The sequence below is a fragment of the Mustela lutreola genome, chromosome 7 (genome assembly GCF_030435805.1).
Source record: "Mustela lutreola isolate mMusLut2 chromosome 7, mMusLut2.pri, whole genome shotgun sequence".
NCBI classification, from domain to species: Eukaryota; Metazoa; Chordata; class Mammalia; order Carnivora; family Mustelidae; genus Mustela; species Mustela lutreola.
This window is the reverse complement of record NC_081296.1, coordinates 71,257,506-71,272,797: the sequence shown is the minus strand read 5'-3', so window position 1 is coordinate 71,272,797 and position 15,292 is coordinate 71,257,506.

Sequence of the window (15,292 nt, the reverse complement as noted above, 5' to 3'; positions counted from 1 at the left end):
GCGGGGAGAGCGGGGTTTCCCCCAGGAAAGGTCCGGAAAGGTCCTGCCGCTGCCCCGCCTGGCGCCCCAGCCCGAGACCAAGGCCAAGTGCAAACGGTACCGAGGCTTTGAGTGCGCCCGGAGGACAGAGCCAGGGACGCGGGTCCAGCCGGCCCGGGACGCTGCGGGCACGCTGCCCCCTAGCCCTCGCGCACTCCGGAGGGCGGCCGGCGTCCCCACGCGAGTCAGCGAAGGGCACAGAGGCCACCTGTTACTCCCGCCTCCCCTTCCCCCCGCGCCCTCCTGCCCCACCCCCTCTCCCGGCCGGCGCCGCGTAACTGGGAGGGGCGAAGGGGAGGCCGGGCTCTGGATAAAGGTCCGGCAGTTTGGGTTAGGTCCTCCTGGGCGTGCTTCTGCCTAGTTCCCAGCGCGTCCCAGGAAAACAGCGACCCCTGCGCACACTTAAGAGATAAGGCCACCTTGGCCCAGAGCAGCCCAAGGACTCGCTTTGGTAAAGACTGGAGCCTCCTCTCTCTTAGCTCGGGGAGCAGGCTGGGGCCAGCTGGCTTCAGCACTGGCCTTCACACCATCTTCCATCCTTTCATGACTGGACATTTTCAATTGGCTGCTTTTTTCAAGGGGGGGGCTGCAAAGTGTGGATAAGCGGGTCTCCACCAAAACAGATCAAGCAGCACCTCTTTATAATAAATAGAGGGTGTCGCAGGGGCACATGGGTGGCTCAGTGGGTTAAAGCCTCTGCCTTGGGCTCAGGTCATGATCTCAGGGTCCTGGGATCAAGCCCCGCATCAGGCTCTCTGCTCACAGGAGCCTGCTTCCCCCCCGCCCCTCTCTCCTGCCTCTCTGCCCACTTCTGGTCTCTATCTGTAAAATAAATAAATAAAATCTTTTAAAAATAAATAAATAAAGGATGTCCCAAAAGTCTTACTACAATTTAAACTGCCTGAGACCTTGAAAACTGTTATGAAACTGATGAAAGAAGTTGAAGAACACACAAACGGAAAGACAGTCCGTGCTTGTGGATTGAAAGAATTAATATTAAAATGTCCACACTACCCGAAGCGATGTGTAGGTTCAATGTAAATCTTTCCAAACATTTCAGTGACATTTTTCCCCACAGAACTAAAACAAACCCTCCTAAAATGTGTATGGAACTACAAGACCCAGAATATCTAAAGCAATCTTGAGTAAAAAGAACAAAGCTGGAGGCGTCATGCCTCACCTAAGACCCCTCCTCCTTCTTCCAAGACCAGTGTCTGTAACATCACACAGCCAGGAAGGGGGCTAAGAGTTTGTGCACTCGCTCCTGCAATCATTCTTTCATATGATGTATATACTCCCCAGTCCCCCTGCCTGCTAGGTGTCCAGTAAGCGCTGTGCCTGCTCCCTGGTTGTACAGTGAACAAAGCAGACTTGGTTCCTACCCATGTGGGGCTTGCAAAGTAGTAAAGTGTGCTTGCCCTGATGGGGGTCTAGCACAAACATCACTTGAAGTGAAGCTGTTTTTCAGAGCAGAAGAACTAATGTAAATGGAGGGACTTCACCAACTACAGAGGGCTCTATCTCAATCAGCATTCTTGGTTGTGAGCAGGAAACAAGCTCTGGATACCATATGTAGAAAACGGTTATTAAAGACTCTCAGGGGTTCACGGAACCACCAAAATGATGCGGTAATGGTGGCAGGAGAAGTGGACAGTGTAAGGGCCTACTTAGCCAGAGCGAGCCATTTTGTTGTTTATGCCGTAAACTTGGATTGAACCTGCCCCTTCCCCTAAAGAGGAAAGTGCTTAGAAACAGAACTGGTGAAATACGGCCAAATAGCCCCCAATAATGGAGCACAGATACCAGGACATGTCAGGCTGGGCAGAGATAATGGAGCCCAGATACAAGGACATATGGGGCCAGGTGGAAATGTCCAATCAGTAAAAGCGCACGTATTACCTCCCTCCCGCCAAGGATGAGCCAAGCCAGGTGGAGACATCCAATCAGGAAAGCACCTCCCTAACCATCCAAGAATGTGGGCCCTGCCTTTTGGGCACCAATTCTGACCAGAGTGATAGGCTAGTTCAAATAACTACTATAGGGTGAATTGTAATTCAATTGGCCACCTGTGTGTGGCCAGGCTCAACCACATGGCCTTTGCTCTATAAAAGTTGCTTGACCTTCGCTTTGTATCAGTCTCGTCCTTTTGTCCACGGACCCTTTCAGACAGGAATCAAGACAGCTCTGCAGAATCAAAACCCAGAAAGCACAATACCATCTGGTGGCACCAAGAATGTTCCACTGCACTCTCAAATGACCCAGATATAAAGGAAATGAGAATTCAAGTCCTCTGTGGGAGTGTCCACTGGCCAACTCTATGTCAAAACCCAGCCCATTGCTATTGAAGCAGAGTGAGAGCACATTCCGTCCCTCTTCCACTAGTGTTCTTATGACGGGTGTGGCCCCAAGTGGGGAAAGGGCTGGGATACTGGGCAGGAAAACAGGGGAAAAAAAAAAAAGAAAGAAAGAAAGACGCTGTCTACCATACACTCCACAAATATAAGACCTTATTAGTATAGATCGTTTTCTACACACATAAGCAAGGTGGTATGAAAGTGAAAACTCTCAGTCCTAAAGCAACTGGGGGTTCCGCCAAACCTTTCACTGTTAGAATGCTGTAGAGTGGGGGTGTGGCTCAGGGTGGCTCAGACTCTCCATCCACAGCAATCTCCTGGAATATAAGAAAAATACTGGGTCTGCAATCAAGTGTTTCTCAGAAACATAGTTCCAAACTCGATTTGAGGTAATTTTTTTTTTTTTTTTTGCCCAGATTTCCTGGTCTATAAACTCTCTCCTCTGATCTCAAGGATATACTAGAAGAATAAACATTGTGTCTCTTGGGCCATGGATACTTCAGAGTGTATGGAACTAGGAAGACCCATATACTCTGGGTTTATGCACCACCAATTTCAAAGACTGTTATCTGTATCAGTAAAATGGGTATTTTTTTAAAGTGCCTACCTCATAGTTATGCCTATGAAAATTTAAATGAGTTAATACATATTAAAGGAAGGGCACTTGGGCGGCTCAGTTGGTTAGGCAACTGCCTTCAGCTCAGGTCATGATCCTGGAGTCTCGGGATCGAGTCCCACTTTGGGCTTGCCCATCAGCAGGGAGTCTGCTTCTCCCTCTGACCGCCCCCCCCCCAATGATCTGTCTCTCCCTCTCTCATTCTCTCAAATAAGTAAAAATCTTTAAAATAAAAAAAATCATATTAAAGTGATTGGGGCCATATGGGGCACCCAAATGCCCTTTAGACACAAAATTGAACTTGAGAGTGGGAGTGATAATCCCAAGAGATGAAGCAAAATGGGAGGGGAGGGCCCCAGTCCATCCTCCGGGGCAGATACCTGCTGTGTGTGTTCCTTCTACCCCAAGGGCAAGAGCTGGGGAGTAGGAGGGGTTTCTTTGGAGTTGATGCTTGGCTCCTCATCAGCATTGGCTCTTTGCCTAAGATACATTTCTTCCCAAACCTGCCCTAGTGGCCACAGTGAGTCCCATCATTCACGGTCTCTGTTCTTGTGATACTTTATGTCACAGTTACTTACCACTCCCTCTAATAAAGTTATGTACAAGGTGACAAACTGTATCTCTCCCAGAAAAATATAAACCCACTGAAGACAGGAACTGTCTTCATCTTCTTGTCCCCAGGGCTTAGCACTATGTCTTTTATCCAATAAAAGTGTGTTGGGTTCAACAATGGTTTCTAGGTAAGAGTATAAGTATCAAAAGGGGATTCAAAAACAGGCTGCCTCAAAGGAATGTTAAAAATCCAGTAAACTTCTAATTCACATGTGATAGGCACCATGAGGGCTAGTAATTCAAGGAAAAACTCAGAATTTGAGGCAAGTATGGTGATCTAAGGCCTTTGGGACCCCCAGAGCAGGTAGCAATTCTCGAACTTGGCCATTTACCACTGTTCTACATGTTTGAACAACACAGGAAAAGCCCACCTAGAAGGGAGCTCTAGGGGGCTATAAAGTTGCAACAAGCATTGCTCTGGGGGCCTAGAGACTCCCATGGTTCCAGATGCAGCATGAAGAATGGAGGGAATTCGGGCCTGGTTTGTGGTAACTCTATTCAGTTTAGTTGGGCAGTTGACACAACCCTGACAAAGTTACTGGGTGCCTGAACACAGCAGTGAGAGCAGGAAAGCAAGCAGCCTTTTTTCCAACAGCCGAAAGCATTGGCCCTGGGGCCACCAACATCCAAGATCCAAAGGGAGCCCTACCCAGGGTCTTTCTCCAGAAAATGCCACTTTAAGGATTCCTTGTTTTCTCTCTCAGCTATGCTCTACTTTTGTCCTTTCTTAAGTACATTGTCTCTCCTGTTACTGATTTCTCACTTTTTTATCTGGTGTCTCTTTCCCCCCACCCAGGAGTTTTAACCTCTACTACCACCGCATGCCCAAAATACAGCTTTGCCAAAGAGAAGTCATGATGAAAATGGAATAAAAAGGCTTAGCCTTTATATAACCTGGGCCACCCACTTGAAATCAGGTCATTTTGTGAGTAAGCAGTATGATCCAGCTTGGACCCAGGAGACAGGGGGCTAAATTGTTTTTATTGTTGGGAAGAAAGCCCTGGAAGTCATGTGGAAGGATTTGTAACATACATATGTGATAACGGCAGCAGGATTAATGGGCTGTGATAGTCTAGGCATTGTGAGAAGCAGATACCAATACAGAATTAAACATGCAAGGATTTTATTGGGAAGCTCTTGGGAGAGAAAGTGAGGGAGATGGAGAAGACTGGGATAACCATCAGAGCAGGATCCAAGTCTGACCCTAAAAGAAGAGGAAAGGGAAGAAAGGCTGAATGGAAGCTTTCTAGACAGCTGCGTAGGTTCAGCAAAGCTCTCAGGGGGAAGTCAGCTATTAGAGGAGACCAGTACTCTCCCAGGCAGAGCCACCTGTAGTCTCACAGGGCCCACACCTGGTTCAATGTTCTGTGGCTGCCATCTTGAAATTCTCAATAGAATTGAACAAGGGGACCTGGGCTTGCCTTAATATCCCCGCTGAGCTCAGTCATTGGCTCGGAGCAGCCCACTGGAAGCATAGGTTAGCAAAAATGTGGCAGTGGAATCCAGAGTGAAGTAGCTGAGGCCTTTGTTCCGTTATCTTCCTGTAGCTGGAGAGCTGTGAGCCATAGTCTCTTGGCTTCCAAAGTCCCCCTCCTGTGCCACATAGATCTCCTTCTCCACAAAGGTGCAGAAAGCAGCTCCTCCATGGGCCTCCTGGCCTCCCTCTTGAGGAGCCACTGAGAAGAGGAAATTTACTGGATGAACTATAGTCCCCCAAGATCATCGCAGCTGATCCCAAAGCCACAATGAATACTCACTTTCTCCCTTCTCCAACATCCATTCTAAACCCCTTTCAGCCTCTGCTCTCACTTTGGTGGGTCTTGAGACAAACCTTGATTCCTGAAGGGTTTGAACACTTGATAGTCATAGCCTCTCTTCTCAGGCTGGGTGGCTGCATGTGTCCTAGTCACAGTTACAGTGAGACAAGGGAGTAGAGAAGGTGCCTGCATGACTCACCGGAGTCCCACCCGCATTCCTCCTGGCCCCCGCGGTGTACAATCAGGTTCAGTTACTCCTGCTAGGGTGACAACTCCCCTCTCGCCTGCTTGTCCCAGACAGGAAACTTCAAAGTGCCCTGTCAGCAGCCATAACTTCTCATTCAATGGAGCCTCCATTGTGCCTCTGGTGAGGGCGTTCCCTTTGGGGACCAGGCCCCTCAACCATGCAGAGCCCAGGGTTGCAAAGAAAGAAAGCACAGATTCCCTGGGGATCATCAAGAATGATGGTAAATTAGGCCACTTCTGCTCCCACCCCTTGGTTTTCAGAGCCTTGTGTCCTTCCTACTGAGAACTCAGCACCACACAGAGGGCTCTGATTTAAGAAATGCACCATGTCCTAAAGGACCGCACTCCACCATTTCAGTGTGACTTTAGAAGGCCGTTTCAGCAGTCTAAGTCTCAGACTAGTTAAGTCTCCACTTGAAGTAGATCCCGTGGTTGGACACTTTGCTAAATGGAATTTCACACCTGTGGATGCGACACTTAAGCCTCCAGCGAGAAGCTTTGGCAGAGATTGTGGGCAGGGAAAACAGACAACATTCAGTTGACAGTTTGCTTCAGGTTATGTTCCCGTCCCCACGTCCTGTCGTAATACGGTCTGACAGATCTGGGCCTGATATCTAAGAGAGTATCACACTGATCCATTTCACTGATGACATCCAGTGACTGGACAGGACCAGCCAGAGGGGCTAGAATGCTAGCAGGCCGCGATCAGATGCATGCACTCGACAATGGGAGAAAACTCTACGGGGAGTCAGGAATAGGCCATTTCCATGACATTTTTAGAATTCTAGTCATCAGGGGGTATTCTGGGATATCCCCTCCCCAAATAACAGGCAGACTGCTGCATTGTGCCATCTCGTCACATAAAGGAAGCACAGCGCCTTGCAAACATCTTTGTGTTCTCGAGACAACACATCCCACTCCGCGGGGGGGGGGGGGGGGGGTTGCTGGCCCGTATACTGGGTGACACAGAAGGCTGCCAGCGTCAAGCAGAGCTGAAGCGCGAAAGGGTGTTCCCGAAGGTTCCACCCAGTGCCTTTAGCCCTGCCTCCCTGCCACCACAGGCCGGGAGAAGAGGGGGTCAGGGGAGGGGGTTAGACAGGTCAGTTGTGGGAAAAGATGCAGTATGGCCATTGGGTGGAGCTGTGGCTCCCGCAGGGCCATCATAAACTGGACTTGATGCTTGACCTCATTTTTCACCTGGTCCTCACAGGCCCCCATTCGAACAGGAGGACCATGCCGCTCCTTTGTGTCTCTATGAATCAGGGTCAACTCAGAACCTTTTGTCCAACAGTCCTAGTACACAGTCACCCCAATCAATGGCCATGGGTTCCTAAAAGGAAGAACTGGAGGGACTGTCACAGTCTGTACATGTTAGTGTTGCAGGTTCCTTCCTCCAACCACCTCTTTAGTCAGTGGGTTCCAGACCTCAAAACTGACTCAAGTTTGGGAACTGAGCAAGAGAACATGACTTGTATTTTTTTTTTTAATATTTTTTATTTATTTAACAGAGACAGAGAGACCACAATGAGGCAGAGAGGCAGGCAGAGAGAGGAGGAAGCAGGCTCCCCGCTGAGCAGAGAGCCCGATGCCGGGCTCGATCCCAGGACCCTGAGATCATGACCCAAGCTGAAGGCAGAGGTTTAACCCACTGAGCCACCCAGGCGCCCCAAGATCATGACTTGTATTGAAATGACTGCCCTTAGTTTCTTGCTCTTCCAATTCTGCTTAAAAAAAAAGATAGATAAGGGATCAGTAAAAAATGGTCCATGGACCAAATCAAAACAACCACCACTTTTTGTAAACTGAAACACAGCTACACTCATTTGCTGACATAGTGTCTATGGCTGCTTTTGTACTAGAACAGCTGATGGGACCTATAAAACCTAAAATATTTACTATCTAGTCCTTTACCAAAAACGTTTGCTGACTCCTGTTACAGATACTAAGCTGCACCCTTTCTATCTCCCAATTTGGCCCCCAGATGCAAAACCAACACCATGCCCTGTTACCTATCACCATGACACCCTGCTGGCAAAGCCCACTAACTGCCCTCCAACCTTGCCTTCTGGTGAGGAAGGTAATTCTGGCCTTGGGACTTTTGACAGTTGAATGCCACTCCTGACCTCCACCAGTCTTAACATATGCTAACATGCTCAGTTTATAATCACTTCTCAGAACTTCCACCATCCCTGGCCTGCAGAACTTCCTAGGGATGTTGGTGCCCCTCCTGGTGGTGTGCTCTGTGCTCTTTCATAGGACATATTCCTTGTGGGTCTTCTGGTCTTAAGTAACACACCCTTCCCACATGCCCACTTCCATCCACCTCTTTTCTCCTTCTTATGCTGCCTGCCGGGATGAAGAAGAAAAGGAAGGAAGTTTGGGGGTGGGGGTGGGGGAAGCATCCTACACTGCTGAACAGAGCTTTGGTAATGCCAAGGGGGAGACCTTAGCCAAAGCTGAGCATCAGAGGAAGGCCCATCTCTCCTAGGAGCAGGCTGTGCTAATGCAGAGAGGCCTCAGAGCACTGCAGCTGGGGCCCCAGATCAGATATGGTTCCCACAGGTAGAGGTGTGCGAGACATAGTCTCCTGGCCACAATGGGAACAGAAAGATTAGGGTGGAGGTGACATAGCCTGCTTAAGTGCCAGTCTGCATCCTTCACGTTAGGTGGGACTCATAAGGTGGCACAAGCAGCAGCTTGTCACCTTACAAGTTTGTCCCCTCTCTTGGGGAGCAGAGGGTGGGTCCCCCAGAGAGGCTGCAGAGATAGAGGGTGACTCATGTGTGCTTTACCTCCTCTCCTTACCATTATGCTTTCAACCCAGAAGGGAAAGGGGCCTCTGCCCTCATTTAGAAGCAATCTCTTCTCTACTCCCCTCTTCTGAGAGGGTCCATTTGTGGACTTCAAGGTTTGTCCGAGGCCCAGACTGTGAGGCAGTCAACAGCCAGGAACATCTCATTCAAGATGAAGTCATTGCCTGGATGTGGCCACCGCAATGAACAAAGAGACTGGTGCATCATTAAGTGAAAACAGCAGACCAGAAGCCAAGGCTCGATAGCCACGGAATTCAAGCTGTCTTGTGTTAAGTAGCACTGGGAAAGTGTTAGGGCTCACCTCAGGTGTGCGCACTTACCCCCAGGGGAAACTGAATGACGCCTGGTCCTCCAGTGAGAAAAGCTGGCTTCCAACCTTACCTGTGCTCTTCCCCCAGAGTTAATAAGGTACAGAAGAGCTGGAGCTGAGTGGTACAGGCCAAAGATCCAGAAATGCAGGCTCAGCGAGGCAACATCAAAGGTAGCTTTTTTGACGTGGTGGTGGTGGAGAAACGACTCAGAACAGCCTTAATGGGACTGTCCTTGTCCTTATTCCTCCTAGAGGCTTGGCTTGGCTTCTGTCAACTCCAGCATCATTACCATTTCAAGGCAAGGCTCCTGCACTACGTCTCACCCAGTTCCAGTCTCTGCATCGCTTGTTTCTATCAGAGAGGTGTGGGGCTTTGCAGTCAGCCTTGCAGTTAAATCAAAGAGTTCTGTGCTGTCTTCCCACTCACCTCTCTACTAACAGAGATGCTCAGGCCTCCTCCACTTCCGTTCTTGCGATATTATCAGAATGCATTAAGAGGATTAGCAGATGAAATGGTGTAGCCATGTAACTCCCTATCCTTGGTACAGTTTTACCGCAAGAGTTAAGGTAAAACTCTTACATTCTATTGTTACAATCTCTGTGTCTAGGGTCTCCAGCCCAGGGAAATTCCCCTGCAATGCAATAGCTTTGGGTTTTTCCCTAAACCAAATCCCAGCTCCACCCCTTGTCCTCATCTGGAAAATGGTGACAAGAGCAGTGTTATGGGGATGACCTCCTACTACCGCTGGTACAAGGTAACACATGTGTAAAGCGGCACCTGGGATGTGACAGATGCTACACAGAGCTGGGGCTCTGAGTGCTGGGCTTGAGAATAAGTTGCAAGTATAGTGGGATCGGAAAGATGAAAATACTCTAAGAAACTGAACAAGAGAAAAAAACCCAAAAAGCAATGAGAACAGATGAGTGGCTGACAGCAGGACTGCACCTGGGCGCTGGTCATTGTCCTCTTCTTCCTTGAATTCCCGGGTGAGCAGGCACGGACATACCTATGCTCCTAAGTAGCATCTTCATTATTAAATTAGTTCATGCATATTAAAACACTTTGAAAATTATAACATTCTAGAGTCACCTGAAAGACAATGACAATGTTAGGTGATTTTAGTTGTAATAAGTGGAGATTTGTTCAGGTGACTTCAGAAATGGGAAAGGTAGGAAGGAGATGGGAGGGAGGCATTATAAAATACTTGTGGAAAATAGTCAACTTAGCTCTGCACTCAAATCCCATAGGAACCTAAGAAAAGAGCCTTCTACAGGAAAATGGCTCAGGATCCATGGCATTTTGAGGGATCTGGTCACCTTGTCGCCTTTTTTAGAAGTGGAAGCTCATGGTTCATTACTCCTCACTTAGCTATTCTCTATCTGCTTTCTATGTCTTATTTCTCCTTCAATGACTAAAGGACTGATTCTGAGTGAGTATTCTAATACATATTGCCAAGATAGTAATCAACAAAGCCAGTGAGATTCTCTGTAGTTCCCATTTAGGCAGTTTTTACTGCGAGGCTATCTTTTCACCAACTGGCCTCTGCATTTGCTGCCATTGGGTTAGGTGCCCATCACAGATCCTATCAGCTGAGGCCCAATGTGTAAGTTCGGGGGAATAAAAACACAGGACTTGCCCACAGTGAGATCTCTGGCCTGTAATGTTTTTCTCAGAACAGGACACTGAGTGTGGCTGATGATAAATTACACAACAGGTAAAGAAAGAGAGAGGAAAAAAAAATAAAAGCCCTCAAGCCCACCATCAGACTAAGACTCAGGGTCCCTTGCTGGCTCAGTTGGTAGAACATATGACTCTTGATCTTAAGGTAGTGAGTTTGAGCCCCATGTCAGGAGGTAGACTGACTAAATATTAAAATAATATTTTTTTAAATCTCTAAAAAAAAAAAAAAACCCTCAAAGACTCAAAAAGTTAGAAAAGTGTACTTGTAAACTTTATCAGACATTTCACACAGATTACTTTCAAACACCTCACTGTGTAAGCAAAAGTTCAGACCATACAGAAAAGCATGACTTACCTAAAACTATAGTTGAAAACCCTAAGCCAGGGGCGCCTGGGTGGCTCAGAGGGTTAAAGCCTCTGCCTTCGGCTCAGTTCTCCATCCTGGGATCGAGCGTCACATCGGGCTCTCTGCTCAGGGTGCCTGCTCCCCCCACCTTCTCTGCCTGCCTCGCTGCCTACTTGTGATCTCCGTCTGTCAGATAAATAAAATCTTTTAAAAAAAGAAAGAAAGAAAGAAAACCCTCAGCCAAATTTCATCAGAGACAACACTAGAACCTGTAGAACGAGGGGAGGAAAGAGAACCACAAGATGGCAGCATTATCCCATCCATGCTCTATCGGGTTCTAAATCTAAGACTGTGTTTGGCTGTTGAACCTGCTCTAGACCAGCCCACCTTCTTCCTTGAAGCTGTTTTTAAGAGACTGGAACAGCCCGTAGTTGACAGAGAATGTATAAATCTAAAAAGCACATTCATTATCTCTGGCTATCATGTTTTTAGTCTAACTGAATTAATGGAAGCAGTAACTTGGATTACCCAAGGATTACAGGCTCCTGAGGCTAGTCTACATTGTAGAATTTAATCTTTTTATTGTAATATTCCTTATTTGACACAGAATCCAGTTTTTTAATTACAGCTATTTTTAATATCTGTATCTCTCTCTCCTACCAGATTCATTTCAGGCTCTTAACCGAGGTTAATTTCCTATGGCAGCTTGGCTAGACCATAGTATTTAGGTATTTGGTCAAATGTCAGTCAGGATGTTGCTGTGAAGGTTTTTCTTTGACTTAAAGAGTACTCTCCCTAATGTGGGTGTACCTTAATCAGGTGAAAGCCTCTATACAAAAAGACTTATTAGGTCCCCTGAGCAAGAGAGAATTCCCTCCAGAATGCCTTTGAACTCAAGCTGCAACATCAGCTCTTCCCTGGGTCTCTGGCCTGCAGGCCTGCCCTGCAGATTTTGGAATTACCAAGCCCCAGAGTCATGGGAGCCAACTCCTGAAAATAAATCTTTCTCCTCTCTCTCTAAACACACACACACACACACACACACACACACCCTATTGCTTCTGTTTCTCTGGAGAACCTTGACTAGAACACCAACTACAGACCAAGCACTAACAGCACTATGGAATAATAAAAAAAAAAAGACTACAAATTATCTTTGATCCTGAGATACATGTGAGCATAGAATTAATACTGCAAATGTGAAGGCATGTGCATTATTAAGTACTACAGAACGCAAGAAAAAAATTCTTTAGGAAGTGGTTTAGAAAGGACTGCAAAGAACAAATAGGTGTCTCAATGGGCAGACATTACAGGATGAAGGATCCCTGCCAGTGGAAACCCAGGCAGCCAAAATCAACATGTATAAAGGGGCAAAAGAAACACCGCTGCCCTGTGGCTATGTGTGACCTCGAGCTACTCTAACATCCACCATTTCCTGAGCTCTACTTTGTTTTTATGTGGATATCATAAAGCCTTATAAATTAGAAAGCCAGAAACACTCATCCCACCTTACAGTTTAGAAAACTGAGGTACAGGGACGCCTGGGTGGCTCAGTTGGTTGAGCAGCTGCCTTCGGCTCAGGTCATGATCCCAGCGTCCTGGGATCGAGTCCCACATTGGGCTCCTTCCTCGGCAGGGAGTCTGCTTCTCCCTCTGCGTCTGCCTGTGTTCACTCTTCCTCTCTCTCTCTGACAAATAAATAAAATATTTAAAAAAAAAAAAAGAAAAAGAAAAGAAAACTGAGGTACAGGAGGATCAAACAAGTCCAAGGCCCGAAGATAATCAGGAGTATAAATCACACGAGCCTGACTTCAGAGGCTGCAGTCCCAACCACTATACTCCGAAAACCCCACACACTGTAGTTTTATGGCCAAAGCAGAGGCCAGAACGTTCTGGTCTGTATACGCATTTTTGTTGCTTAGGATTCCCACATTCCCTTGCACAGTGTTCAATACACTTTTTGACTACCTTTTCCAACCAACTGAGCCACCCAGGCGCCCCCTTGACTACCTTTTCCAAAGTTCTAATAAAAGTCAAGCCTAGAATAGGAGTAAGCAGCACCTACACATGCTCAGAGATTTTCAGCCCCATCCTTTTCCAGTCTGAAGCATTGCAGGCCTCCTGAAGCATATTAAGAATATATTTATGATCTAAACCAGAATGAACAGCCAGCTACAACTTTCTTTCCAATTTCGGATGTAGTGATGACAGTAGGAGGGCGACCTTGTGCTAAATAGGTGGATTTTACTAATTTATTATTCTGTATATGCCTATCAGCTTCCCTTCTTTTCAGGCTACACAGGTCTGCAAAACATCATTACCTTTCCTTCTACTTCAGTCTTGGCCTTCCCTTGTCTCTTTCTTGATTACCATTTCCACACTGCCCCAAATTTTACTTCTCTTTGACCTTCTCTTTTTTTTTTTTTTTTTTTTAAAGATTATTTATTTATTTTTTTGACAGAGAGAGATCACAAGCAGGTAGAGAGGCAGGCAGAGAGAGGAGGAAGCAGGCTCCCGGCTGAGCAGAGAGCCCGATGCGGGACTCGATCCCAGGACCCTGAGATCATGACCTGAGCCGAAGGCAGCGGCTTAACCCACTGAGCCACCCAGGCGCCCCTTGACCTTCTCTTTTACTTCTCTTTGATCACACTGTGTTTCTTCAGAATTTTTGCTCTAAGTGCTTTTCAAACTAGTTATTAGAATGTCTCCCTTGACTATTCTCTTTGCTCTCTTAATGGCTTTGAAATAAACCTAGTCTCATCCAAATGCAAACCCGAAGATTGGATGGCCTCTGGCCTCATACATTCAAACAGAACTAAAAGAGTATGAAAATGCAAGAGAACAAATCTTAAATACCTGATTAATCTGTATAAACATAGTCTTTGAACAAATACGCAACACAGGAACTATCTGGGTGCCTGACTGGCTAAGTGGGTAGAGAATGCAACTCTCTTTTTTTTCTTTTCTTTTTTAAAATTTGTTTGAGAGAGAAGGAATAAGCAGGGGAAGGGGTAGAAGGAGAAGTAGGTTTCCCACTGAGCATGGAACCTGATATGGGGCTCAAACCCAGAACCCTGGGATCATGACCCAAGCTGAAGGCAGATGGTTATTAGCTGAGCCATCCAGGCACTCCTCTATTGTCTTTCCGAAAAGGATTTCATAAGTAGACCAGTCATTTTGTAAAACAATCTACAGAGAACATTAAGAGGTAGATAATAGGAGAGGAAAGCAAAGGAATGAAATGTTTGAAATAATATGCATAAAGGGAAATACACATTGCTATGTACAAAACAGAGCTTCATAAATGACCTGGGATAATTCAAGACCTTTTTTTATTAAATGTGTAAAAAGTAGTCCACATTGTACAAGCTCAAAATCAGACAAATGTACAAGGGTGTATAACTGGCATATTTATGAACTATATCCACCCAAACACTCACTGCAGACACAATCCATATTACATTCAATGTCTGCATATTTACATAATACCACAAAGTAAATACAAAATTAATTGTCATCATTTCGGTTCAGAATGTATGTGATATACTTCAAAACAAAGGCAATTTCTTCTACCAAAAAACTAAAAGTAATTATTTTCAAACCAAATACCAATTCATTATATTATGCAAAAATATTTCAAGACTAATATAAGGGTTCCATTTAGGTTTAGTCAGTAAAGTATGTTTCTATGCTACTGAAATACAGCTAAAGTTTTAGATTGTAATTACCAATATAACAGTACTTCTGATTTACAACTGACCTAAAAATAGTGACTGCTAATATATTATTCTTGACATTTTAAAAAATCTTCAAACCTTAAATGCAATTCAAAAAGTGTATGTGCCTTGCCACTCACACAATAAACATGATTTACTTTAATACAGGTCACAGAAATTCAACTAATTAACTAAAATTCTGTATCTATTTCCTGCCTGCTATCTACTTCAGTCTTAAATCTGATTTTGTATCAGAAGCAGCAGTTCAGAATTCACTTCATAAGATTAATCCCAAGAGTTACCGGGTAGCTTTTTAAACTATTTCATTCCTATAAATATAAATCACTAGACAGTCCAGATGGGTAGTTCCCTGTATTGGACTTGTGTGGGGAGCTCTTAAAATTTGCACGGGCCCACCTCAGAACTAATGAGTAAGAATCTTCCAGAATGTCTGTTTTGTTTTGTTTTATTTTTAAGTTCCCAGGTGATAATGGCATGCAGCCTAGAGTGAACCTCTGACCTAGACCACTAGACCAGTGGGTCTCAACTTTTAAGGTACATCAGGAATCACCAGCGGGGTTTAAAAAAAAAAGACAAAACAAACAAACAGATCTGCTTCCGTTAGATTCAGAGCTTGGTGTCCAGGAACCAGCATTTTAAATAATCACTGCAGCTGGCCCATAAACCACTCTGAAAAACAATGCACCGCCTTTCTTTTCTTTTTTTTTTTTTTTTAAAGATTTTATTTATTTATTTGACAGAGAGAAATTACAAGTACATTGAGAGGCAGGCAGAGAGAGAG